Source organism: Hippocampus comes, unplaced genomic scaffold (genome assembly GCF_001891065.2).
Source record: "Hippocampus comes isolate QL1 unplaced genomic scaffold, H_comes_QL1_v1.1 scaffold111, whole genome shotgun sequence".
Classification (NCBI taxonomy): domain Eukaryota; kingdom Metazoa; phylum Chordata; class Actinopteri; order Syngnathiformes; family Syngnathidae; genus Hippocampus; species Hippocampus comes.
In genome coordinates this window covers 3,472,094-3,497,927 of record NW_017805698.1, presented here as the reverse complement: position 1 = coordinate 3,497,927, position 25,834 = coordinate 3,472,094, and the positions used below count along the sequence as shown (strand labels likewise).

General features: G+C 42.4%; 1 long non-coding RNA gene across 1 annotated transcript in view; it reads left to right on the top strand.

Moving 5' to 3' along the window:
- LOC109523366 (uncharacterized) overlaps positions 1-25,834 on the top strand; it is a 61,745-nt gene that overhangs the window by 33,718 nt on the left and 2,193 nt on the right. Inside the window, exon 2 of the long non-coding RNA XR_002169748.1 lies at positions 22,491-22,561. This is a non-coding gene — a long non-coding RNA (uncharacterized LOC109523366). The remainder of the gene's footprint in view (positions 1-22,490; positions 22,562-25,834) is intronic.

Here is a 25,834-nt window from a genome sequence, read left to right as displayed (position 1 = left end):
TTGGAGGGTCGTGAGGACTGTTTTGGCAGGACTGTGCCACAGTGCACACAGCAAGTTCCATAATGGCATGGTTGGAAGGACTTGATCCCAACCTAGCCTTTCAAACACCTTTGGCATGAACTAGAACTGACATTAGGAGTAATAGCAATGTAGCACTCAGTGTATCCAAAGTGTTTATAGGACATAAGATAGTACAGCCATCTATCTCTCCATGTTCTCGTCTTCATTAGAGTTGCGAGTAAAGCCTATCCCAGCTGAGTTTGGGCGACACCCTGGTACGAGCGTACTGTGCAAAAAGTTTTGGTTAGTCGTGGTTAGTTACTCTTAGTTTTGCTGAACTTCTCTGCCGTAAATAGGCTAGATACAGTTCGCAAGATGATACAAAAAAAACACGATTACATGTAGCCTGAAGAACTTACGTTTTGGTGGATATGTTGATATAGTTCTGGCTGTATTTGTCCCATGACCTAGTGTAGGATACTATGGGTGTAGCAGATGATACAGTACAATAATGACCTTGCTCAACTACACGAGTTTTTTCTTGTTCATTCCGGTCGCGCTGTCGGACCACCAGATAAATATCGTTCGGTGTCTTGGACTGGACGAGATATCACACTACAAGCCCGTTACCATCCAGACCCTGCTCAGTTGTTGCGCGCTTCCATCAAGATTCAGGCCATCGGCACATGTCCGTCGGGGAGGCAAGACAAGCAGCTGTCAAAGTCATGTCAAAGGTTGCATTATGTGCTCTGTGTTGTTTCTATGTTCAGAAAAAAAGAAAGAAAGAAAAGGTATGGACCCAGTTCCTTGTTGGTGGCTCGTTAGCAATGTAGCACTCAGTGTATCCAAAGTGTTTATCGGACATAAGATGATACAGCCATCTATCTCTCCATGTTCTCGTCTTCATTAGAGTTGCGAGTAAAGCCTATCCCAGCTGAGTTTGGGCGACACCCTGGTACGAGCGTACTGTGCAAAAAGTTTTGGTTAGTCGTGGTTAGTTACTCTTAGTTTTGCTGAACTTCTCTGCCGTAAATAGGCTAGATACAGTTCGCAAGATGATACAAAAAAAACACGATTACATGTAGCCTGAAGAACTTACGTTTTGGTGGATATGTTGATATAGTTCTGGCTGTATTTGTCCCATGACCTAGTGTAGGATACTATGGGCATAGCAGATGATACAGTACAATAATGACCTTGCTCAACTACACGAGTTTTTTCTTGTTCATTCCGGTCGCGCTGTCGGACCACCAGATAAATATCGTTCGGTGTCTTGGACTGGACGAGATATCACACTACAAGTCCATTACCATCCAGACCCTGCTCAGTTGTTGCGCGCTTCCATCAAGATTCAGGCCATCGGCACATATCCGTCGGGGAGGCAAGACAAGCAGCTGTCAAAGTCATGTCAAAGGTTGCATTATGTGCTCTGTGTTGTTTCTATGTTCAGAAAAAAAGAAAGAAAGAAAAGGTATGGACCCAGTTCCTTGTTGGTGGCTCGTGGGCAGTATGGACTGTCTCTTGTCCAAAAAGAATTGGGAGGTAACAAATTTGTTTAATGACACTATATTTGCAAATCAGCGACTAGCTTTGCGGTTGGCAACATCTACTTTCCAATATTTCTCCTTTTGCTCAAGTCATATTTTAAACAGTGTCATTTGATGGTCCTTGGACTGGACGAGATATCACACTACAAGTCCATTACCATCCAGACCCTGCTCAGTTGTTGCGCGCTTCCATCAAGATTCAGGCCATCGGCACATATCCGTCGGGGAGGCAAGACAAGCAGCTGTCAAAGTCATGTCAAAGGTTGCATTATGTGCTCTGTGTTGTTTCTATGTTCAGAAAAAAACAAAGAAAGAAAAGGTATGGACCCAGTTGCTTGTTGGTGGGTCGAGGGCAGTATGGACTGTCTCTTGTCCAAAAAGAATTGGGAGGTGACGAATTTGTTTCATGACACTATATTTGCAAATCAGCGACTAGCTTTGCAGTTGGCAACATATACTTTCCAGTATTTCTCCTTTTGCTCAAGTCATATTTTAAACTGTGTCATTTGATGGTAGTGGACCCAAAAAAGCAGAGCGTACTGAACAAAATATAATAAAAACACTGACAGGGGAACACTGGCAAAAACTTAGTCCAGAACACAAAGTCCTGATAATGCCAAGAAACTAAAGTAACAAATAAAAGATCATGACAGGACGTAATGTGACAGCAACAAACAAACACACAAAAAAAAAAAAAGTAGCTGCTGACGAACAGATGACCAACGTACACATTTTCTCACAGCATTGTGCCGTAGTTCAAATATGACATCTTCTGACCCATTGTTTGTGCAACCACCGCCGAATTTCATTTTGTTTAGGTCATTGAATAGATTTCATATCTGAGAACATGCAGTAAAACTATCGAAAAAATTGAAACCTGTTCAATAAAGTTGAGTCACATGAGTCTTATAAGACGTTTTTGGGGCTCTCTTTCTTGTTGGACTACATTTTACATCTGCTCTCATTCTGCCACTAAAGCTGCGAGCAATAAAAAAAAAAGTTGGCAATGGAGGTGGTGATGGTGCTATGTCATCCCTGGCTGTATTAAAATACATCGCTGCCATAAAACATGACGATTGTGTCATCAATTACCACGCGTCTGCGTTGTTCAATGTGAAAACGCCATTTGGTAACAGAGCATATGACAAGACCCACACCTTCTCTCTCTCTCTCTCTCTGTCTCTCTCTCTCTCTCTCTAACTTTATGTCAAGGTCATTTGAAAAAGTGAAAACAAGAATAGGAGTAAAAGCAGCTGGTATGCCAATCGCTATCGTTAGAAAAAGCAAGACCCGGAATTATACATGACCTCCAGGTTACGCGCAGTTTGAGTACGTGTGCTCATAAATGGTTACCGGTACTTCAACCCGCCAGGCAAAGCTTGTGCTGTAACAGCACCAAACACTTTTGACAGCTGGATGTTTAATACTTCATTGACATGAATATAATTGCATTTGTCGACTAATGCAGAATACAACAGGGCAGTGAGATTTTTTTGTTAAATTTCTGTATATTAGCAGCCTGGATCCCATTCGTTTTAAGTTCAATTACATTGAAGTACATAAGCTAACACTAGCTAAATAACAGTCGTACCTTTTCAAGATTTACAGCCTTAATGACAGTCCGCCCTCTTGAAACCTGAGGTGTTCCAAATGAGCCTCAGGGCCGAATAATGAATTCACGGCTCCAGCCCTCTGTGGGTGTTCGGGGTCACGACCTCAAGTTTTGTCAGAGATCCATTGGGAAGATACAGTACAACATCGAAGATTGAATACAATATGTTCGAACCTTTGGATTTCATCAACCATGCATCCATTTGGTCGAGCATTTGTACTCATTAGGTTGCGGATGAGCGGCAAGCTTGTCCTAACTGACGAGGAACACCCTGGACTTGTCGCCTGCCAATCGCAATGGGAAATATACCCGAGGAAAGCCCATTTAAGCATGGGGGTGAACATGAAAACTCTACACAGGAAGATCAAAGCCGAGATTCCTACCCAAGACCTTAGAAATGTGAGACAGACATGTAAACATTTATTCAGATCGTGCTGCAAGTTTATTCACATTTCAGAAACGTCAAATTTACCCAATGGAATTCTGCTCGAAGAGTTTCATGAATGGCATTATTGTAACATGTTTAACAGTTGCACAAGTGTGGAAATATGTTAACCATTGTAAATACAGTTGTACCTCGACTTACGAACGTCTCTTCATACGAAATTTTCAAGTTAGGAAACCCCTCAACAGGAAAATATTGCCTCTTGTTACCAAAGAAATTTCAAGATACAAAAGGTAAAAATACAGTATGGGCTGCTACTCGCAGCTCAGAGTTTCCTGAACGCAACATACTCATAGCTGCTCTGCCATTGGGTGTTACCCAGCATCATCCTCGCATTCCATTGGCTAAGAGGGACCTCTACCAAATGTGTGTATCTGTAGAGAGATAAATAGATATGTGTCTATGCAGCGTCCTCGTCATTCATCCTTCGGGTCATGAGGCGTTCCGATAGTTTTACGTAAATGTGAATCAGCCAGAAAAAGTGTTCACCAGTTGGGCGATCGCTCACTATGCTGATGTTTGCCTTGGACATTTTCAAAGGATTGTTAAAAGGCGACAAAAGCAAACGTCCTTGGATCAGTTCTTTACAAAACGCCAGGCAAAAAACACTTCTGAGAGAAAACATGGACTAAAGAAGGCAAAAAAACGATGAGGACACAGTTAAAATTAAAATACCATCATTTGTATTCTTTACTCAATTCTTTGTTTTGAAACATTATGCCCAACTCTCATTTATTGTGCAATAATCTAATTGTACTAAAGTATTTGTTACATATTTTGATGCATTTTTATGCTTCGAAAACATTTATGTCTGAATTTTGGGGGGTTTGGAATGGATTAGGGCATTTACATGGAAAACGCGTCTCGACTTACAAAATTTTCTAGTTAAGAAATTTCTTCCAGAATCAATGAATTTCGTAAGTAGAGGTACCACTGGATTGAGATTTGCAAATAATTAAAAATAAAAAAAAAAATCAAACAATCAGAACACTTAACTGGCCGTCCTAAGTTTACAACATTGTATTCTGATCTTATGAATCACATGCAATTAACGAGTGTGCACAGAGTATTTTGTCACAAACCACAAGAAGGCCTGCTAGGTCGCCATTATATTAAATCGATTGTTCTGCCGCTTTTATTGTCACATATTTGTCGTAACATCCTTTGGAATACATGTGGGGGAGAAAAAAAAAAGCTTTTGCGAGGTACACTGAGATCTTGGGAGCCATGCGGTTCTCTTGCGTAACAACTTTGGAACTCTGAAGCTTTGTACAACTTTCGAGACCTATTTTTCCTCCAAAAATGTCAGTCATTTATGAATGATCAAACCTCAGGAGCACTGTCTTGTCCACCTACATATTTTGTACCTTTTTGTAACTTTTCATTGGCTCTTCTCTAGGGCAATAGCTTCGAAAAAACTGATTTTGGATCAGTATGTTTTAATAGCTTGGAAAGAAGCTTGTTCATATTTGGCCTTGAAAAAGGTACACGAGTGACCTTGGAGTACAGTAAAGTACACCGCCATTCCTGACAGTGTCGTGTGATTTACACACGATGACATTTCAAGCTTTACAAATTGACTGTATTTGAACACAACCTGGAAATTAAATTCACACAATCCACTTTTTGTGATCTGCCGAACACATTAAGGCAAAAGTATCGGGCACCCTGCAAAATCTGCCCGTTGCCGAGCAGTTGAAGCGCCGCCATACGAGGACTTACATTAGATCTGTGGTCACGCCGTGCGGGATCATCATGCGCGACATGCTTGGATGATTTGCCCGAGATTTTAAGAGGATTTGTGGTGTTTTTAGAGACATCCCATAGAAGACGGATCAAAACTACTTGCATTAAAACTCTCGGCCTGTCTGCATAATTGAATAAACATAACCTGACAGTGTTCCGCCGATGATGTAATCCACAAAGACACAGTGAGGAAATAGTTGTCATCTTATTTGACAACTGTCCGACCAATAAGCCCAACGTTATTTTCCAGCCACAAAATTTTTGGCTTACATTTTCTGGACGGTTAGAAGCCCCTTAGCACTCTTTCCTCCTCCATGAAGTAAACTGGCCTTTTGGTGTGAGCACACCCTTAAGTGAAACTTTGTCCTCTTTATGGCCATCGACTACCAAAAATCATTTGGAAGCCCAGGACACCTGTGATGGGAGGACATCAGCCGCAAATGCATGAAAATAAGTATTTTGAGCAGCATCGAGTTCCATTCACCGATTAACTTTGCAGGCACAACCGTGACGTTTAGTTTTATTTGACATTGGACTTATCGTGCGCATTTTTTACAGTAACATCTGGTTATCCACGGATTTCAAATCTCGGTACGATTAATGTTAGAGGAAGGTTCCGTTAGAGGTTAGTGTAGGGCAGGGGTGTCACACTCGTTTTTGTCGTGGGTCACATTGTCCTTACGGTTTCCCTTGGAGGGCCGTTATGACTGAATTTTGTAAAACCAAATGTTGAACCATCTCCACATATTACATACACAACGAACAACAAATTGATGGATAAAGTGTTTTGAAATCAGAATTCAAGAATAATGGCTTGTTCAAATATTGTTGATATGACAATTTAAAATTTTGGTTCATGGAAAAGTTGACATGCTTGATTTGCTTTGTGGGCCACAGGAAATGATGTGGTGGGCCAGATCTGGCCCCCGGGCCTTGACTTTGACACCTGTGGTGTGGGGTAAGGGGTTAGGCTACAGCTTTGGATAGGTTAGTGCATCAAATTCAAATCGACATCGACAAAATGCAAATTTCGAATGGGAATGCGTATGAAATTGCAATTGCGATCTCCCCCCCCCCCCCCCCAAAAAAAAATCAGATTATTTTGCAAAATCATTCATCCCTAGTATGAGCTATTTTTAGGATACAATCATGAACAGCACTACACCCGGGAGGGGGTGCTATAGCCAGTTAGAAATCTGTCTAGCCCCCATTCAAAACTTTTTGAATGAATTGGTGTAATGTAAGCCAAATGCTAAAGACAATAACACAGGGTAGTTGCACGAGCAGGTCAGTACCCTGTGATACGGGGGAAAAGAAATGCTATGTTTTTAGCTTTTAGCCAACATTTTCTCATTAAGTTCGAAAGAGTTTGTCAGTCAAAAATGTTTACTTTACATTGGCAGTTCCCCGTACTTGTGGTGTGAGAGAGAAAGTGTGAAGTAAATGAATCATGAAAATTGATTTTTGTTTCTCCACATATTAGTCAAGCCCTCCCCTTATACTTGGGAGAGAAAAAAATCCTGGCGCCATGCCCAGGTACGGTGTAGGTTTAGGGGTCTTGCTAATGATTGTGTTTGGTTAGTGTGAGTGTATAGATAGTGTGAGGTACAATTGATGTTAGGGGTTCAGGGTGGAGTCTACGTAAGAGGACAGGAGTTACAGTTGAATGATGTGTTGAAAAATGTTTGGCTGGCGTATTCACAAGTTGTTCGTGTCTGTTTCCGATTAAGACTTGGCTTCTTGCACAGCCTGCAGTCATTGGATGCTCTGCTTGTCAGTCATTTTACACGAAATGCAGATTTGTCAAAATGACAGTCAGTGTGTGCGAACAACCATTTCACGCGACTCAGCTCCAGTAAACAAATGCATATTCTTTTATTTTCAATAATAAAATAGTTATTGTTAGAGACAGTGGAAAAACTACTTGACCCAGATTCAAGCCGAGAAGTTTTTTTTTTTTTTTGGGAAGCAGCTGTGTGAAGCACTCAGCACTGCGTCTACGTCACTAAATAACTTAAGAGGCACAAGGTGAACATTACCAAATAATTCAACCCAACAAGACATGTAAAATGAAGACGAAATGTTTTCGGGGATTGTTGGTCAACGACATCAAAGTTTTATCAGCCTAGAATGTCTTGATGGTTAGCGCAGATGGAGTTGTACCCACAACATAAAACGATGCAAAACACATTCCAGACACTCCACATTTGACCTCACCGAGACCCTGAAACCCCATTGGGGATTTCATTTCTTTCTGAGGAGACTCCTCACTAAAGAAATAAATGTTAGCGATAAATAGTGATCGTGGTGTTATCAACGTGGGAATTTTCCTCCACAGATCATATTTCTGGAAACGTTTGTTTACAGACGTAACAAAAACATCAGCCGTGTTCGGCAAACCTTTGTAGAGTGGTATTCATTGGTTGCAGAAGTCATTTTGGTACTTAAGTGTGGATCAAAGAAACCATTTTCACTATTCACTGTTATGGTTCGCTTGCACTGCTCAGTGGGGGGCGTGAACTGGCAGCGGGAGTTGTGGTTAAAAAAAAAAAAAAGCTCGGCGTGCGTGGGTGTTGGCTCACACAACAAAGGCCAAAAGGCTAAAGTACCCTGGATTAATTTTTGAGTTTATTAAAATTTTTGTGTTTCAATGAGGTATCTGATGTGAGAGATATGTGCCCCCACTCGATAAAACATCATTTTCTGATTAATGTTGCTTGGTGGAATAAGAATCAATCAAGGGCGCAGCATTTTTGACATTCTACTGCCACTTGTTGTCAACAGATATTGATGTCAAAGAGCCCTCGGTTCGCAAAACGTGACGTGACCAAACCCAGAATACAAGCTGAGCCAAAGGCTCTTTGACGTCAATATCGACAGCGTGTGGAAGAAAACTGTAAAAATGGCCACACCCTCGTGGACTTTCCGAACGAAAGATGCATTTTCGGGGTGTCGACGTAGTTTGCTAGCACGTCGCGACTGCGTCGGATAACTACTGATGCCAACAAAGGTGCTAAAGTTTTCAATGATTATCTTGGACAGTGTTCCCTCACTTTTATGCAGGTGATATGTCCATGGTCCGTGAAGGTTTTTTTTTTTTTTTTTTTTTTCCCAGGGTATTTACGACTCTACTAAGCTATTACGAATCGACCCAATGCCCCCAGACCCCCAATTACCTTCACTTTGGAAGACAAAGAAGTGGTGTAAGAATGGTAGTCATGGGAACTGGGTTTCGATTTCCATCACAAGGATTGCGCCAAAAGCCTTTGTAACTTTTTGTCTCCACTTTGACGTGGGATTTTGGTTCAGGTAATCCATTTTAAAAGAAAAAGAAAAACCATACCATAGTTACAAAGGGAGGTTTCGGCACCCTTGTGTGCTGCCGGATGCAGAACAGTTATTCTGAACGCAGTCTATAATGCACTGGGATCCGGTGCTCCTTTTATTGGGGCACTTTGAAGAAGTGAATGGCACATTTCAACAATTTCTAAGTTTCCAAATCGTCTGAGTCAAACAGTGTGCTTGGAACGTATTTTCACAGGCATCCACGATGATGGAACATGGATTTTGGCAGCGACGAACTCTGGTGTCCATGGTCTCTGTTTTCCCCTATTTAAAAAAAAAAAAAGAAGACGTATTTTTGGATAGGTCCTATTCAGAAGGAAGAAAAATGGCAAGTTAACCAACAATAAATTAAGCTTTTGGTCACAAGCGAAAAAGAGTGACGCCACTATAACCAAACTGCAAAGTAGCAAAGGAACATTGTATTTAGAAACAAATCACCAGATTCACTTCACATTGTCTTTAAATAAATAGTACCGTGTATTACCTCAGTATGAATGATCACAGAAAATGTTTGCGGCAAGCCAGTTAGCTTTACTTTTACGTGTTTGATGCATACAGTGACGTGATTTTATTTATTTATTTTTTGGGGGAGGAATCCCTTTCAGATGGTGTAAATTGCACTGTACATAAGCCGTGGATGGGAAAGAGGAGGCACTCAGAGTTGCGGGGGGGGGTCGGCAGAGATCTAAAAGAGGGGCTAGTGCTGTCCTGGGGGTGTGACGTCTGACAGTCTGTGGTCCTATAGATAGACGCCACTTGACTAGCTTTATAAATCAGCACACAAAAGTGGCACATTGAAAACCACAACAACAAAGCCTCATGGAGCATTCCTTTCTTTTCTGTGTCCGCAGCTCCTTTTTCAATCCCCAACCCGCGTCTGGTTTTGGTCCTCTCCTTCATGACTATTTCAACAGCGACAACTCATTAGCTGTGTTACATATGATATCATTCGGCGATAGACGCAAACAACATCAATAATTAAACGCTGCGCTCACTTGCTGCGTCGCGACAATAAATCCACTTCAATTCCATGCGATATTTTTCAAGTCTGCGTTGAAAATTGATATTCATGAATGCGGTGTTGACTCATTTGGTGTTACCCAGTGCAAGCATACTCGATGCGTCCCAGTAGTGCTACCAAATAGAGAGGAACCTCCAAAGGCAAAAACAGTCTCTTCAGTAGCACTTTAATTTCCAAAGGGGTTCTGATTTCAAAACATTTTTTAGGAGAGTAAATAAGGTCTCATGCTTTTACTTTCCAGCTACAGTAATCCTTATTTTGGTTGCCATTTTGGAGTTTTGACATAGGTTTCATTATATATACCGTATTTTCCGCACTATAAGGCGCTTCGCAGTATAAGGTGCACCTTCAATGAATGGCCTATTTTAAATCTGTTTTCAAATGTAGGGCGCACCGCATGATAAGGCGCATAGAATAGAAGACACAATAGTGGCTGTGGTTGCGTTTGCATCCACTAGATGGAGCTACGCTAAAGGGAATACTATACAATCGAGCTTTATTTATATGGAACTTTCACAACCGCCGCAGCTGCAACAAAGCGCTTTACAAACCATTGAAAATACTACGTCCAAGAAATCAGAATATTGATCCATCTATAAGGCGCATCGAATTATAAGGCGCGCTGTCGGCTTTTGAGAAAATGGAATGCTTTTAAGTGCGCCTTATAGTGCAGAAAATACGGTACGGTACGGTACTTTCAATGTTTATCCTTCCGATGCTAACTTACTGCAGCTAAAATCTGACAAGACTTAATGACTTGATGATTGATGACTCTTGAGCTATTGTGTTAGGTTCGGCTTCCATGACATGAATGAGTTTCACCTCTAACACGTCAGCCACCCTTAAGTAAAAGAGGGACAAATTTTCCTTCTTCTAGGTTGTCAAACTCGACTTCCTTGGCATGTTAATCATGCTGCTCGCCCCCCCCCCCACACACACACACACACTTTAAATTAACGTAGCATTCTTTGAATTCACAGTGGTGTTTCCTTATTAGGGACCCGTACCTCAGGGCTCGGCTTCTCCCACATCCGCTGTGGCCCCTCGCAGCCAATGCCTAATAGTTTTTATTGAAAGTGGCTCCCAGGGTGAGGCAACAAATTTCCCCAGTTGGCCTTTTGAATGGGTGGGAAACACCCGGTCTAAACAAACAGCGTGTCTTTTTTTTTTTTTTTTTTTTATTAACGGTCTGATACTCCGCAGTGATTCCCTCCGAACTGTAACTACTTAGCCGTCCGCTGACTTCAATAGGTATGCCTCAGCACTTATGCACATAACGTCCATCGACTTGGAGCAGGCTGTTGTGTTTAAACAGTTCAAACACTTTGAGAGTTTCGAAGGTTTTCTTGGCTCCCCTTGAGTCCCTCAGGCGCTGTTTCCGACGGTGCGCACGGCCCAAAAACTGGAAGGCGATCTGCCGCATTCACTTTTGAACTAATTTAATTTGAGGGTTGACATTCAAGACTCGGGGAAAACATCTGAGGAAAATGCTAAAAGAAATGTCACGCTGACCGTAATTGGCACTGGCATGTCTTAATTGGGACTCCATAAAACTTGGTAGGTGAGATAACGTCACATGTTTTGGTGACTTCCCAGCCAAGTGTGATATTTATTTATTAATCCCCGCTGAAAAGATTTTTGACAAGACTTTCAGTAGAATCTTCATGTTTTTAACAGAAGTTGAATGATGACCGGGCGGTCCGTTGGTCCATTGGTTAGCGCGTCGGCCTCACAGTGCAGAGGTGCAGGGTTCGATTCCGGCTCCAGCCTTCCTGTGTGGAGTTTGCATGTTCTCCCCGTGCCTGCGTGGGTTTTCTCCGGGTGCTCTGGTTTCCTCCCACATACCAAAAACATTCGTGTCGTGGCTGATTGAATACTCTGAATTGTCCCTAGGTGTGAGTGTGAGGCCTGATGGTTGCTTGTCTATGTATGACCTGCAAATCGACGGGCAACCAGTTCAAGGTGTCCCCCGCCTACTGCCCGAAGACAGCTGGGATAGGCTCCATGGAGACAACATGGAGACTGAATACAATAACAGAATACAACAACAGCAACAATTCCGTCTGTTTGGGACAAGGTTGGAGAGCCTGCCGGGGAATAGGCAGCTAATCGACTCTGCATTGCCAGTTGTGTTGCAAATGCACATTCGGCTATTTTACATCCCTTCAAAAATGGTACACGTATGAGATAATAGCTTTTCCGGGAAGAGGAGAACGTGACCTGAGTGAATTGGATCGGAATGTACCGTTTGCAAGGCACCCAATAGCTCATTCATTTCAACGGGTTTTCCGATGATTGCAAAAAGGCTGACGGGCCGACCAATTACAATCAACCCATCGGTGTTATTTGTGGGTGTAGTACATTGAAACATGATAGGAATATCATAAAAACCTGCCGCTGTCATTGCTTCGGCCAGGATAGGCTGGTTGAATAAGAGAACTTAAGGATAAATATTATGGACGCATGGTTGGATGTCCATATATGTATTAGTGTCTACAGGATAATAGAAGTGTGTTTAAAGTCCCTGTAAAGTGGAAATAAATAGTCAGACCACAGAGATGTATTGTTGACAACCAAAAAACTGAACTTACATTCATGAAGGCATCCTTTGGTTGTAGATTTTGGCAACGATACTGTACACCCACCTTCCCCACACTGACCTGTGTTGCTGTGTTTTTCCATGCCCCCCCCCCCGCCCCAATTCACCAAGTTAAAATGATTCTACTTCCAGACAAACAGCTGCTAAATGGCTCTTGATACATGATAGCAACACCAGACTTTCATCTGCTTCCTTTCTGTTGAGGGAACAAGGGACTCGACTGCACTGGGCCAATTAACCTCTTGTCAGTTAATTATCCAAATACTTAGGCTGGAACGGATGTGCGGGAATGCCTACATGGCAAATGCCGTGTTTCTGCTCAAGCTTTTGAATTCAAGTTGGAAGTATACTGGATTGTTTTTCAGTTTAGATCTTTCTTGCTGAAGACCAAAAAAAAAAAGGTTATTGTTCCAATTTTTGGACCTAACTGATATTTTGGTGGATGTACAGTAAAAAGGGGTGACTGGAGTTTTATTTAAAATTATATATGGGTGCCAGCAATCTCCACCAGCCTCTCAAACCACTGCATCAACTGATTGTACAAGAACTCTTGTGGGAACTTCTCGTATTCATCCTTCAAGAAAGTCATTGCATTAGTGGAGTAGACTTCCCACACATCATGGAACATACACCAAAAACGAGAACCATGTTACCATCATAGGTAGGGAGTTACTTTTCAATCACAATGCCACCAGATGGATGATGGCTCATGATATTGGTGTTATTTACAACTCGGTCAGGTTTGTTCGCCACAAAAAACATGCTTTCAATTGAAATGCACAGTGACTTCTCACCGTCATAAATGGTTAATGTCCCAAAAACTGCTCTTACCACCAGCTGACATTTACACTAAAATGAGCGTTGACACCGCGGTGGCGCACACACGCATCTATGCGCACACACACACACACACACACACACACACACACACACACACACACACACACACACGGACCTGCAGATGGACTCACCATGACATCCTTCCTGCACTCGCAGACATGCACCACGGCACCATGAAAAAGAAACGCACTCGGCATCCCACATGTCAGACAGACACAATGAGTTATTATCTCCGCCGAGCACTGTGACTTTAGCATTGACCCCCCTCACACAAGATTCTCGGCCTTCTTATGTAACCGCTCGCTTCGCTCGGAAAACAAGAGGAGGGAAGATGCTAATTAAATACATTTCTGAGTGTCACACGGATGCGGTTCACCTATTAGCCTCCTGAGTGGGTTTATTGCATAATAAAGGCTTAGCACGAGACTCACCTCTCCGTTTATCTTGTACTTACGAAGAGCCAAATAAGATGTCGTGCTGATTAACAACATATCATTTGACTCAATGGTTCTGTCTACATCCTACATGGCCGGTCACCGAAAAGCAGCAGACGGGAAGGAGCGCAGAAGGCATGACGTTTTGCCGACAAGTTGGAATAAAAGGAAGGCCTGAGATGAGATGGAAACTCTGAACCTCAAACCCGAGGCATGCACGATAACCACTAGTGTGCCCTGTTACCCTGCAATGACATAGTTTCATGAACATGCAAGAAATAGCAGTCCAAGAAATAGTTAAACTCTGCTCGAAATGAGTTGTCTTCACCGCAGTTTGGTTGAATTTGCATCAGCTCTTCCATTAAAAGCGCTTATAAGTAGGCTTTACACAATTAGGAATCAGAAAAAACCCCCAAAAACAACAAAAAAAACGTTCTGATCAGAAGACCAATCTATCCAATCTGTTGAGACAAGTTATGTATTTACTGTACAATCCGGTCAGATGGGACCTGCCAAGCCCACGAATAGCTAACATTTGTGTATAAGTGGCAGCCATTGAAATGTATTAGGAAGAAATCTCCCCAAAAATGCTTATAAAAATTCAATACATTGATAAAATTGTTTCAAAATGATTTGAAACTATTGAGAAAAAAAAATGAAAGTGGAAAAAAAAAATGTGACTGTATATCCTAAGAAACGATTATTACCAAAGGCAGCACAAAGAACGAGATTGAGTTTGCTGGAATGTCGTCTTTTCAGGATCCAATCAACGATGTCATTTATCGATCCGCAAATGACGACATTCCAACTGATTTTGCCTAAAATGCCAAATATCTGCCCATCTGATCGCCGCTGATCAGATCTGCGTAAAGTGTACCGATAAAGACAAAATGAAAGGAATGAGCCAGTCTGTTTGACTGATAGAAATGATTGCGTGGATGAGCGCCGCCATTACTGTAAAACATGCTCTGTCTGCTTAATAACTCCACAGATATCTCCCTTCTCGGGAGATAGGATTCTTAATAACGGCGGGCGCATGATTTCTTGCCGCTGTTGAAGGCTCTCTTCTCTTTCGGTCTCTTTCGTCTATCTACCTCTTAGTGTCCAGATGTTCAGAGCACAGGGAGGTTGCAGATGGCTTGTCATCGCTCTTTAAGTGTGTCGGCAAGAAGGGAGCAGCGAGATAGAGCGAGAGCGTCCCGACAGCGGTGACGCTTTAGCTCACACTGCCCGAGGGGACATTTATGAAAATGACAGAGTGTCACCTTATCTTTATCCTCATAGGCGTACTGCAGAAAGTACATTTGCATCGCTTGCGAGTAACTGAAGTTTTATTTATTTATTTATTTTTTGCGCCTATCAAAAACATCAAAAATGTTGACGTTGAAGCCTCGAAACCTTCAGTGAATGTTGTGAGCTTTTATCTCTGAACCTTTTTCTTTGTGAGCCGCCGATCTGTCATGACAGTTTTAGGCTTTTGCTGCAGAAACAAGGATTTCCTTTACTACTCCTCGCCACAAAACAAAGCTGGTTTATGTCTTCTTTCAGTTCCTCTCCCACAGTACTGTGCCAATGGGTCAGCAATAACTACATCCTCTGTTTACGATAGATACGTTATCCGCCCATCTGTTTCCTTAGCATGCTTGTCTTCATTTGGGATGTGAGCGAGGGAGACCCAATCCCAGCTGACTTTGGGCGGGGTGACTCTGGAATGGTTGTCAGTTGATTTGTCGCAGGCCGAGTATTGACAACCCTTCACGCTTGCGTTCACAGCTAGGGACAAGTTTGAGATTGTTATTAAGACACAAGCACAGGGAGAATATGCATACCTGTCAACTCATACGGTTTAGCCATAGTTCATACGGATTTTGTGGTGAATCTTACGTATATGGCCATATCGCACAAATCATACGGATTCTGAAAATGTCCGTCCCCCCCCCCCCCTAACAGGTAGTTCCGCGTGCTTTTGGCCAGAATGGTGCTTTCCTTTCCGGTAACTTTCCAGTAAATCACGTGGTTCCTAGTTGAAAACAGCAGAGTATTCATTGCATACTTCGGTAGTGTACAAGCAAGTTCTACAAGGAAACAAATATATCATTCATATTTTGTGGGTTTTTTTCTGCCGTTATTTTGACATATAAAATGCTTTGGTCTGTTATAAGGATTTTTTGCTCTTTATATGGATTTTTTTGGTAGTTTATACAGGTTGGCGCTCCGAAAAGTTGACAGGTATGAAACAGATTCAAACCCCAAACCTCAGATCTGCGAGGTAGAGGTGCTAATCATTATTTCTTTGTATTTTACGATGGACAGGGAGTTAACCGCCTGTGTAGCTTCACAATAGACTGTCCCCTGCAAAAGTAGCCTAACGGCAAGGTCGCTTCTTTTGTTTTTGTTGTACATTGAAGACATTGTATGAGCATAATATTAACATCTAGATCAGGGGTCGGGAACCTATGGCTCGCGAGTCAGGTGTGGGTCTTTTGATGCATCTGGATCGCAGATAAAACAAAATATTCTCGCTTGTTTCCCCCATCCATCGATTTTTCACTCAAATTAGTTTGTATGTTAAGGTTTTTAGGGCTGTGCTATAATGAGGATTTCCGTAATTTCAAATTGGCGGGCTCCCCCCTGACGTAGCTGATCACCTTTGAGTCGAAAATAAAAGGTTTGGAATGTCACTTTCCTTCAGGTCGACAGATTGATTCTTTGAATAATCGCCTTTGCTCCAACATGCAGACTCATCGTACAAGGGCCTGGTGGCAGAATCACTGTCAACATTCCTTAACTCTGAGGTATGTCCTCTTGGTTTCTTCATGCCAAAGATGGCAACGGATCAAAACTCTGTTTCTTGTATACGCTTTAATCATATCAGTCGTTTTCAATCAGCCTGATCTCTCGCTCGCAGCGCCACATGTAGCGTGTTAAGATTACAAGGCAGATGGAAAACGGTGCCAGGGAAATTTATTGAAAGCGAGCGAATGCACATGAGGAGTGGCCCCATTTTCAGTGCCGAGTTTCACAACCTCGCCAGAGCCACCTCGTTACGTCAGACGACAGGTGCTCCCATCTGCCTGCGTCCACCTAAACCTGAAGCGTTTAATACTCTCAGCACTTTTGTTTTTTTAAATTTTTTTATTTATTTATTTTTTGTTGTTGTTTAAGAGCTTACACACGATGCACAACACATCCTCTTTGGATAATTAAAGGCTTGGATGAATTCAGTGCAGATGAGCTTGCAGCTCACAAACGTAACCTCAACCCCATCATGCACTTTTTTCAGGGGATAGCACAGATGGTGTGAGACAGGCCCTCCCTTATGTCCAGCATCAGTATTTTGCACATGAATTGACACCATTGACAAATACTAACGTATTGGATTTCTAAACCGAATCCTTCCTGCTTTTTATGGTTTCGTCCAGCCATTTGACTTTCACCTTGGATTTTGCCGTGGGACCACCTGTAAGGTCCTTCCCATCGTCAAGATCAGATAAATTGTCCAGAAACAATCAAGAGAAAAACGAAGAGCGGCTTAATGGGGAGTCTGCTGCCTCAGGGAAGCATTGCCTGGCTCCAGACTTACACACGCTTCCACATCTAAACCCGCAGGTAAAATCCAAGTCAAAACTGTTCGCCCACATCTTAGCTAATCAACACTCCAGCAACACAGGAAGGTCACGTCGTTAACACGCTTAAATGTACTCGCAAGTCAGTAACAAGACAACAGGTACTTGTGGAAGAAGGGAACAGGCCAACGAATAAAGTTTACAAGGCAGCTCTGTTGCATGGTGATTGAACATTACAAAAATAATTCCCGAGACTTCAAGAAAAAAAAAAAAACGTTTTTAAAAGAACTACAAATTCATCCTTTTCTAAGTGTACCTATTCCACTGCGATAAGAAATATGAGCTTTGATATGAGCTTTTTGAAAATGGTGGCAGCACCCACTTTAGATTTACTATGCAATGCAATAATGAACAGACCGCAGATCAACATTTTTCTTGTCAAAAATAAACACTTCCAAAAAATTAAGGAGAAAAAAAAAACTGAAAAGAATCTTTTGAGCCGCTGGTGGCTGTGAAAACTCATTGATCCAAATGTGATCAATTTCTTTTTTTTTTTTCCACACCTCGATATTAATGGTTTAATCCCTGCGTAGTCTGTTATTCCTGATATGTTTTCAATCCAAATTGTTAACCGATCGAAAGCGCTTGAAAATTGCTTGATGGCAATTCTATTCAGTCTCTTGGGCACGTCAAGTGTCGACAAAGAGTTGTGTAACTGCACCGCTTCATTTTCTGGCATTATGTCATCTCAAGATTGAAAGTCGAGATGATTTTAGACAAGAACGAGCGAAAATAGGTTCGATACAGATAGATGCGTTTGAATTTATTAAGAATCAATAGCTACAATGCTGCATTGCGGAAGGAAGGTAACTTTGCGTGCAGATTCAAATCTTCCAATTTGTGAAATAGCCAGAAATGAATCTTAAGCAGCTCATCTTGTTGTTTTTTAATTCCATCACTCTTCGATCTTTGAATTCATCATCTTTTCAAAGTCATTTGCCGTAACTACCCAATGAGATGACAGACTAGCACTTTCCATTTCTTCTTCCACTTTGCACTTCATGGCGGTCTGGATGCCCTCTGGTTCCTCTGAAAGGCCAGCCTTGATACCACACGACACTCCTGGCATGGGAGGGGAGGGGAGACTCGCATTTGTTGGTGGAGATTTTGTCCTCCGCTGTGTGCTGTGTCGGTCAACCGGAGTATCCGACACACTAAAAGAGCAGAAAGAACACATGTGATGTCTATATATATTTTTTCTCATGACAGATGTCACATTTGAAAAATTGTTTTGGATGTTAAAAATACGTCCTCCCTACTTTTTCCTCCATTTTGTGGTATGGCGAGATGAGCGAGCAAACCTCTTTTTGAAGCACAACTGGGCCTCGTTTGCCTCTGTTTGATCTTCGCTTCTCAAGTATGCTGGACTTCCTCCAGCTTGCTGCAGTTCTCACACTTGACTGTGGAAGCATTTGCAAATGTTCGATTTTTTTTTTTTTTTGTCAGAAAGTGCCTGTACAGCTCTTCCTAATTGACCTCATCCTACCTGACGGTCATACATCTCGAGCAATCGTATTACAAAGCGCGCGGGGGACCATCATCACTTTGTAGTGAAGCGATATGAAATGAATTTTCCACAGACGCTGCAAATGTCCCGCGGGACCTTTGATCAGTGCTGATTGTCTCCACCTTTTCTGTCATCTGTTCTACCCTGCAAGCGGGTCAGAATGATTTCACTCCTCTGCTTGGAACAATCACCCATGCCAAATGTGTGTGTGTGTGTGTGTGTGTGTGTGTGTGTGTGTGTGTGTGTGTGTGTGTGTGTGTGTGTGTGTGTGTGTCACAGTGACAGCATTGAATAGAAGGGTGTTTGTACTGGTGTGGAAGCAGAGCTTTGTCATCTTTGACCAGCTGGAGTGAAGAGTGCAATGTTTCAGCACAGCAGTGTCAAGCCATACATCCCCCCGACACCCCAACCATCCATATTTAGTTATTTCAAAATCAGCCCTTGCTCTCACACGCACACACACACACATAAGTAAATCACAGTTGTTTGTGTTAGCAAAATTATGCCAAAAAAAAAAAGAGGGGTGGGCAATAGGACAAGACCGACTTAACATTTTTAGTGTGGATCTGGATATACTGCAGATTTTTCAGTTGTGATGCAAGAATTTTTTTGTTTGTTTTTTTTTTTTTTTTTGGTCACAAATTTTCGGAATAAACACGTGTATGATAATTGGCAGTTTAGCTCAGATCCACATTAGGATTTTCGAGGCTTGGCAAAGGTTCTTGTAGTGGGTTGCAATTTGAAAAAAAAAAAGTCAATTAAAAAGCATCTGCAAATTAGCTCAAATTAAATCATCACCGTATGTTTTGTGCTTGTTTACGATTTTAAGATGGTTTTTTTTTGGAGACGTATGCCGCAGAACATGCAGAGAAAAAAATGGCATTATCAATGCATTACCTTTATTTCTAAGTTAATAGTACATTTAGCCACCTGATTTTGACCTAGGGCCATAAAATCTGAAAAAAGGTTATTTATTGTTCATCATATCATAAAGTCGACATCCGTTTTAAAAAAGTCAAAACATTCAAGGTTGTTGCCAGCCGGTTGAACACAATAAAAGACAAAAGACTGCTGGCAGAGAAGCCAAATGTTCAAATCAGAATGTAAAAAAGCAGCGTTTTTGAATGAGATATGAGTTAAATGAGGTTAGGCGATATCATAATTCTTGTTTCTTGCTGGAAAAAAAAAACTTTTCTCGACAGTCTCATGAGAGTTTCGCTGTCTTTAAAAATTTGACTTTCAAATTCCACATCTCTGCAAATTAGTTTTCTCCCCAGTTGAACATCGTCGGCCCTCGGATGGCTCGATTAAGCCAGCTTCATTTTGCCTCACAAAAATGTGTTTTTCACAATATCTGTTGTTACAAGAATTGGTATTCATCGGATATCTTGATGCATTGGATGTTTTTTTTTCTTTTTTTTCCAAAGGCTTCCTGTCACCATGTAGTGTTGTGATTTGCTGTGGCCAATCATCAAATGTCAGGATTTGGCAGAGCCCGCAGAGACCCTGAGATTGTTTAGATGCTGACATGTAGGACAGGAAATAACGCGGGACAACGAAAATGACCAAGGACACAAGACGGCACGAGGGCGGGACAGAGAAATGGAGAAAGTTAAAAAGGATTAGAAGGCTGAAAATAAGGTTCCGTGTAATTCATTGGAGGGATTAGCGCTATATTTGTTGTGTTTCATGATGTCATGCACTTCAACATGATCTTTTGTATGTGCGCGCACTCACACTCACCAAAAGTCAGGATTAGCCCATAATAATCACTTCATCTGATGCTCCGTTCCCGTGTGCATGCGCTGGTATTCATGCCTTGCTCGGGATAAAAGTCTGTTTGCACAGTTGGGTGTTTGTTATGGAGCCTGTTGGGAGACAAAAAAAAAGAAGAAATCCCCTCATACGAATGCAGGAGCTGTTGTACGTTGGTGGGCGTACGTTTATGGTATTCATGCATGAATTGGGTTCTGTATTATTCTTGCTTTAGGTATTCTGAAGATTTTTTTTTCCAGTATATCTTTCTATTAAGGATTGAATGACTGAAGGTTTGTCGTGTGGTTTCATCTTGTGTTCCGTTGCGCGAGATGGTGTAAGACAAGACGTCATAAGCGGGTGACGTAGATGGAGCGGCACTTCACACCGCTGCCTTCGTTCCTCACCACAAGACCAGAGATACCGCTGATATCAAAATGTCGAGACGAGCAGCGATTAGAGCACAGGTGTCAAACTCAAGGCCCGGGGGCCAGATCTGGCCCGCTACATCATTTTATGTGGCCCAGCGAAAGCAGCTCAAACATGTCAACTTCCATGATCCTTTCTAAAATGTCGACCAAAATGTTTAATTCTTATGTGTAATAAATAAGAGATATATTCCAAGCAGAGGCGTTTGGTGAGGTTCATGCTTGGTGAGGCGCTGACTCCTTTGGTGTCAGATTGACAAATATATCAAGCAAAAAAGGGGAGCTTATTCAATTGGCTCAACGTTATATTTGCGACATGCAGCTATACGGCAAGCAGCACGAGCCAGTCGCACGTATCGACCCAGTTTGTGATGATTGCGCAATGCGCATTCAAGGTGAGGCTCTGCCTCCCCTGCCTCCCCTGACCGCACGTCCCTGATTCCAAGCATTTTCTTGTCACCAAACCCCTCATGATAGTAACTTAACCAATAGTTGAATCAACAGTTATTCTTTACATCTTTATATGGTTTCAGTCATAATGGCCCTCCAGGTGAAACGGTAACTAAAATGTGGCCCGCAGCATAAATGAGTTTGACACCCCTGGATTAGAGTAACCGAGGCTAGCAAGACGAACCATCGTGATTTTTCCAGCCGCAGTTTATTTTGGTGCTCCCGCGCAGACATTTGAAGGCTGGTTCATCTGTTGACTGGACATTTCTCGTCTCTACAGCGCTATCGTCTGGCAACGGCAGCTGACAGATACCTGATAGGTCCTCTTTAAACCGGACGGTTGGAAGACGAGATGCCAATTTCACATGATTAGCGATTAGTCGACTTCAAGAGGTAAACATCGACGCGCTGTAGGAAAGTCAACAAGTCGACTACAACCCCTTGTGTGTATTCAAGTTCTCATGTGGGGAACAAAAATTCATAATCGTTCATGCCAGTTTGTGGCCGTGTGTGTGTGTGTGTGTGTGTGTGTGTGTGTGTGTGTGTGTGTGTGTGTTCCGGTTTAATGCTGACTTTTAAAAGTCTTCTGGTGTGGGGACCAAAAAAAAAAAAAAAAAAACACCCAAAGCCAAACCAAACAAAACAGAAAAAGCCATAATATGTACACAGCAGCAATTTTGAAGATTTTTGTTCTCGTGATGTGGGGACTGAAAAATCTGTACAAGTCGTTAGCCTAAGCTCAATAGGCGCGTTTGTGTTCTGCGATTTATATTTTATTGGATACCTCACACAGTCTGTTTATACAGTCATGTTACAGGGGCCAAACGCAGGAAATCCCATCATGTAAAGGGAGACAAAAGTCTGTTTACGGTTATATTTTGAGGACACGTTGCTATGTGGGCACCTGAAATCAAGAAATCCTGGATAAGAAGAAGGCAGGAGCTTTTCTGAAGTTTTACCACTAGTCTAACGGGCATGTTTTTCCGTGTGTGTGTGTGTGTGTGTGTGTGTGTGTGTGTGTGTGCGTGTGTGTGTGTGTGTGAGAGAGAGAGAGGGATGAAACTAATCCCAACGGGATGGAACATCTTTTATGTTTCAGCGACTCACCCTTCTTTCTTTCTTCCGTTCTCAACAGACTTAAGGAGCACATAAAGCCCCATCAGGAGGAGGAAAAATAGGAGCTGAAGCAAAATGGGGCAATAAAAGGTGACAAAGATGAAGAGATTAAGAACAAAAGCGAGACGAGATTCAGCCGAGAAGAATGTCGCTCCAAAGGACCTCATTTCTTTCTTTTCTGAGATGTCTCTCTAGCATGTAGAAAGAGAACAATTCAATGGTTAGATATAATACATACAGAACAAGACATGTTTGACGATGAGAAAAGTCTTTAACACATTGTTGCATATACAACATACACAATCACCTATGATGAAGCCACAATGCACTAATAGCATGATTGCGTTTCCACTACTAGTGGCACTTTGGCCTACTAGGATGCCTCCATCCATCCATTTTCCGATCCGCTTTATCCTCACAAGGGTCGCTGGCGTGCTGGAGCGTATCCCGGGCAGTAGGCAGGGTACACCTTGAATCGGTTGCCGGCCAATTGCAGGGCAAACGGAGACGAACAACCATCCACGCTCACAATCGCACTTTGGGACAATTTAGAGCAGTGGTTCTTAACCTGGGTTCAATCGAACGCTAGGGGTTCGGTGAAGTTTTTCATAAATGCGTTTTTTTTTTTTTTAATGTCTTGAATTTGTAAAAAAAAAAAAAAGCATATTTTTATTTTTCACTAATGAAGGGTTCGGTGAGCGAGCATATGAACTGTTTGGGTTCAGTACCTCTAACAAGGTGAAGAACCACTGATTTAGAATGTTCCATGAACCTGCCATCCATGTTTTTGGAATGCGTGAGGAAACCGGACTACCCGGAGAAAACCCACACAGGCACGGGGAGAACATGCCGGAGCCAGAATCAAACCCTGCACTTCTGCCCTGTGAGGCGGACATGCTACCCAGTCTCCCCCCGTGCCGCCCTACAAGAATGCAATTAAGACTTATTTTTAATTTACTGTGTGGCACTAGTAACTGCACTATGACCAACTAGCAGGCATGTGTCGCACACTGATAGCTTGCGTCGTGGAAAGCAGTTTAAACATGTCCTTAATTAATTTCCAGGTTTTGGATCTCTTTGTCCTCACCAGTAGGACAACTCTGGCATACAAGTGAGACCCGCTCACCTGTTTTATGACTAAACCAACATAGCAGAGCATCATGATGTAATAATCTGATTTGTAGATGTCTGGTTTCGTTGTACACAGGCCACAGCTTTATCTGGGTCACTTTCTTGATTTGTGTCTTTGTAACAGTACTTAGGAACTCAATGTGGGCCAAAAATGGCATTTCATTCTTAAAATGGTGTCATATACTGATGAACATCACCACACCATTGACGTTCACGTATTATTTGAGTGCCTGTTCTTATTACTCTCTTGGGTGACAGTAATTTGGGTGTTTAAGGTGGGTGTGGCTTTACTGAGGTTGCCTACTTCGCTTTGCGGGATCACACGCGTATCAAGTTACTTGCGTCGACTTCACAGTGGGCCAACAGCAAAGTGATGAATAAAATAAACCAGAAGACAAGCATGAACATACAGAAACACTCACTGTATAAACTTACTATACATATCCAAAAACATTGACGTTTGACCACATATATCAGGCACACGCGTCAAGATGAAGTGCCCCAGCAGACAGATGCCCAGACTTGTAATGTTCCTGCTTTATATATATATTAAAAACAAAGAAAAGCACACCACAAAGTGGACATTCCCACAGTTTCCTTCTGTGTCATGTGGTCGATCCTCAGTAGTTATGACTTGGCCACAATCATCTAAACGCAGGCTCTTTAGTGGCAGGCATAGAGGAAATAGATGAGCACACGGGAAATGCAACCGTGTCGAGATCAAGAAAGCAAGAAAGTGCTTGTTGTAGAGGTTCCTCAGTGTACGGAAATTAGCAGCGTATATGTAAATATTTAATCGGGTTGTCTCACAAAGACGAAAAGATGATCTTACAGTTTATGTGCAAAACCTTCCTAAAAATATCCCCAACCAGCTTTTGAACCACGAAACAAGCACTGAAATAAAGCGAAAGAAACAGAGAAAGGCTTTTTCTTCGCATCCCCTGATGGGACTTTGAAGCTGGAGCTGTTGCCATTAATTTGCCTTAAACCTCTCCTCATCAGCAATGTTGACATCCTCCATTAAAAGCTTCTAAGTAGAAGCTCCAAGTTTGAACTCGAGTGAAACTACTTTTTCAAGAGGAAGTCCATCCATCAAGTCATTTTTTTTTTTTATATACCTCTTGTCCTCGTTAGGGTGGCGGGTTAGCTGGAACATAGCCGAGCTGACTTTGGGGCGAGAGGCGAGGTGCACCCTGGATCAGTTTGTCAATCAATCACAGTTAAACATATCGACAAACACGCATTCCCACTCGTTTTTTTCGCTTCTTCAAAAGGCTGAACTTGCATGTTTTGTGGGTTTTGGGAGGAAGCCGCAGAACCCAGATTCAAACCCAGAACCTTTGATGCTCGCACTCCAAGCACGGCCTGCAAATGTTTGTTTTTCCCCGTGTTGACACACACACACACACACGCGCAAATGCCCCCGCTGCTCTATGTGCAAGATGCGCCATTGCCATCATACAGACCCGATATTAGCCGCGTGTTTGTGCCAATTCCAAGATGTGCGACCCAAAACACATTAATTAAAAGCCCACGCATTAATCTTGCGCAGATTTGGCTTTGGGTTTTATGAGCTCATCAAAGCGTTCCGTGCACTGAGTCACCGTCTCCTGCCCCCCCTCCCCCGACCCCCGCTTTGATAAAGAGCACACTTCCCTCCAATCTGTTCTCAAAGAATGACCTTTTAGGAGGCAATGGAAAAGTCCCTGTAGCAAAAGTGTGTTTACGTCCCACTCTAGCCTCCCGTCGGTATGTCAGCTGTGACAAACAAGCAGGAGATTCACAACGATACAGTCAAACCTTTCTATCCATGCTGATCCACCTCCCCGATGAAATAATGGCGATTTGTCGCCATCGCGCACAGGCGAGGTTCGGTTCACATTTGATCTCATCCGGTTGGAAAAAGAAGTTAATGACAGACGGTAAATTGTGTATTCACCGTTTGATGGATGCGTATTGATTGCGCAGCGGCGTATTGTGTCGGGGAGTGAAGCGGGAGAAAATTGATGAAGGCGAGTAGGCGAGCGTTAAAACTTCATGCATCACACTTGAATCATTTTGAGTGTCATGTGAGACTAAAATGAGCTAGTGAGTCCAACATTTGATCGCACCTGAAGGACATGCAGAAAGAGATTTACCGTCATTCAAAAGTGATCCACTTCAGGTAAAGACTAAATGCAGATCCCTTTGCAGTCTACATTCTTTTTTTTTTCTTATTTTGCGTTAATTGCC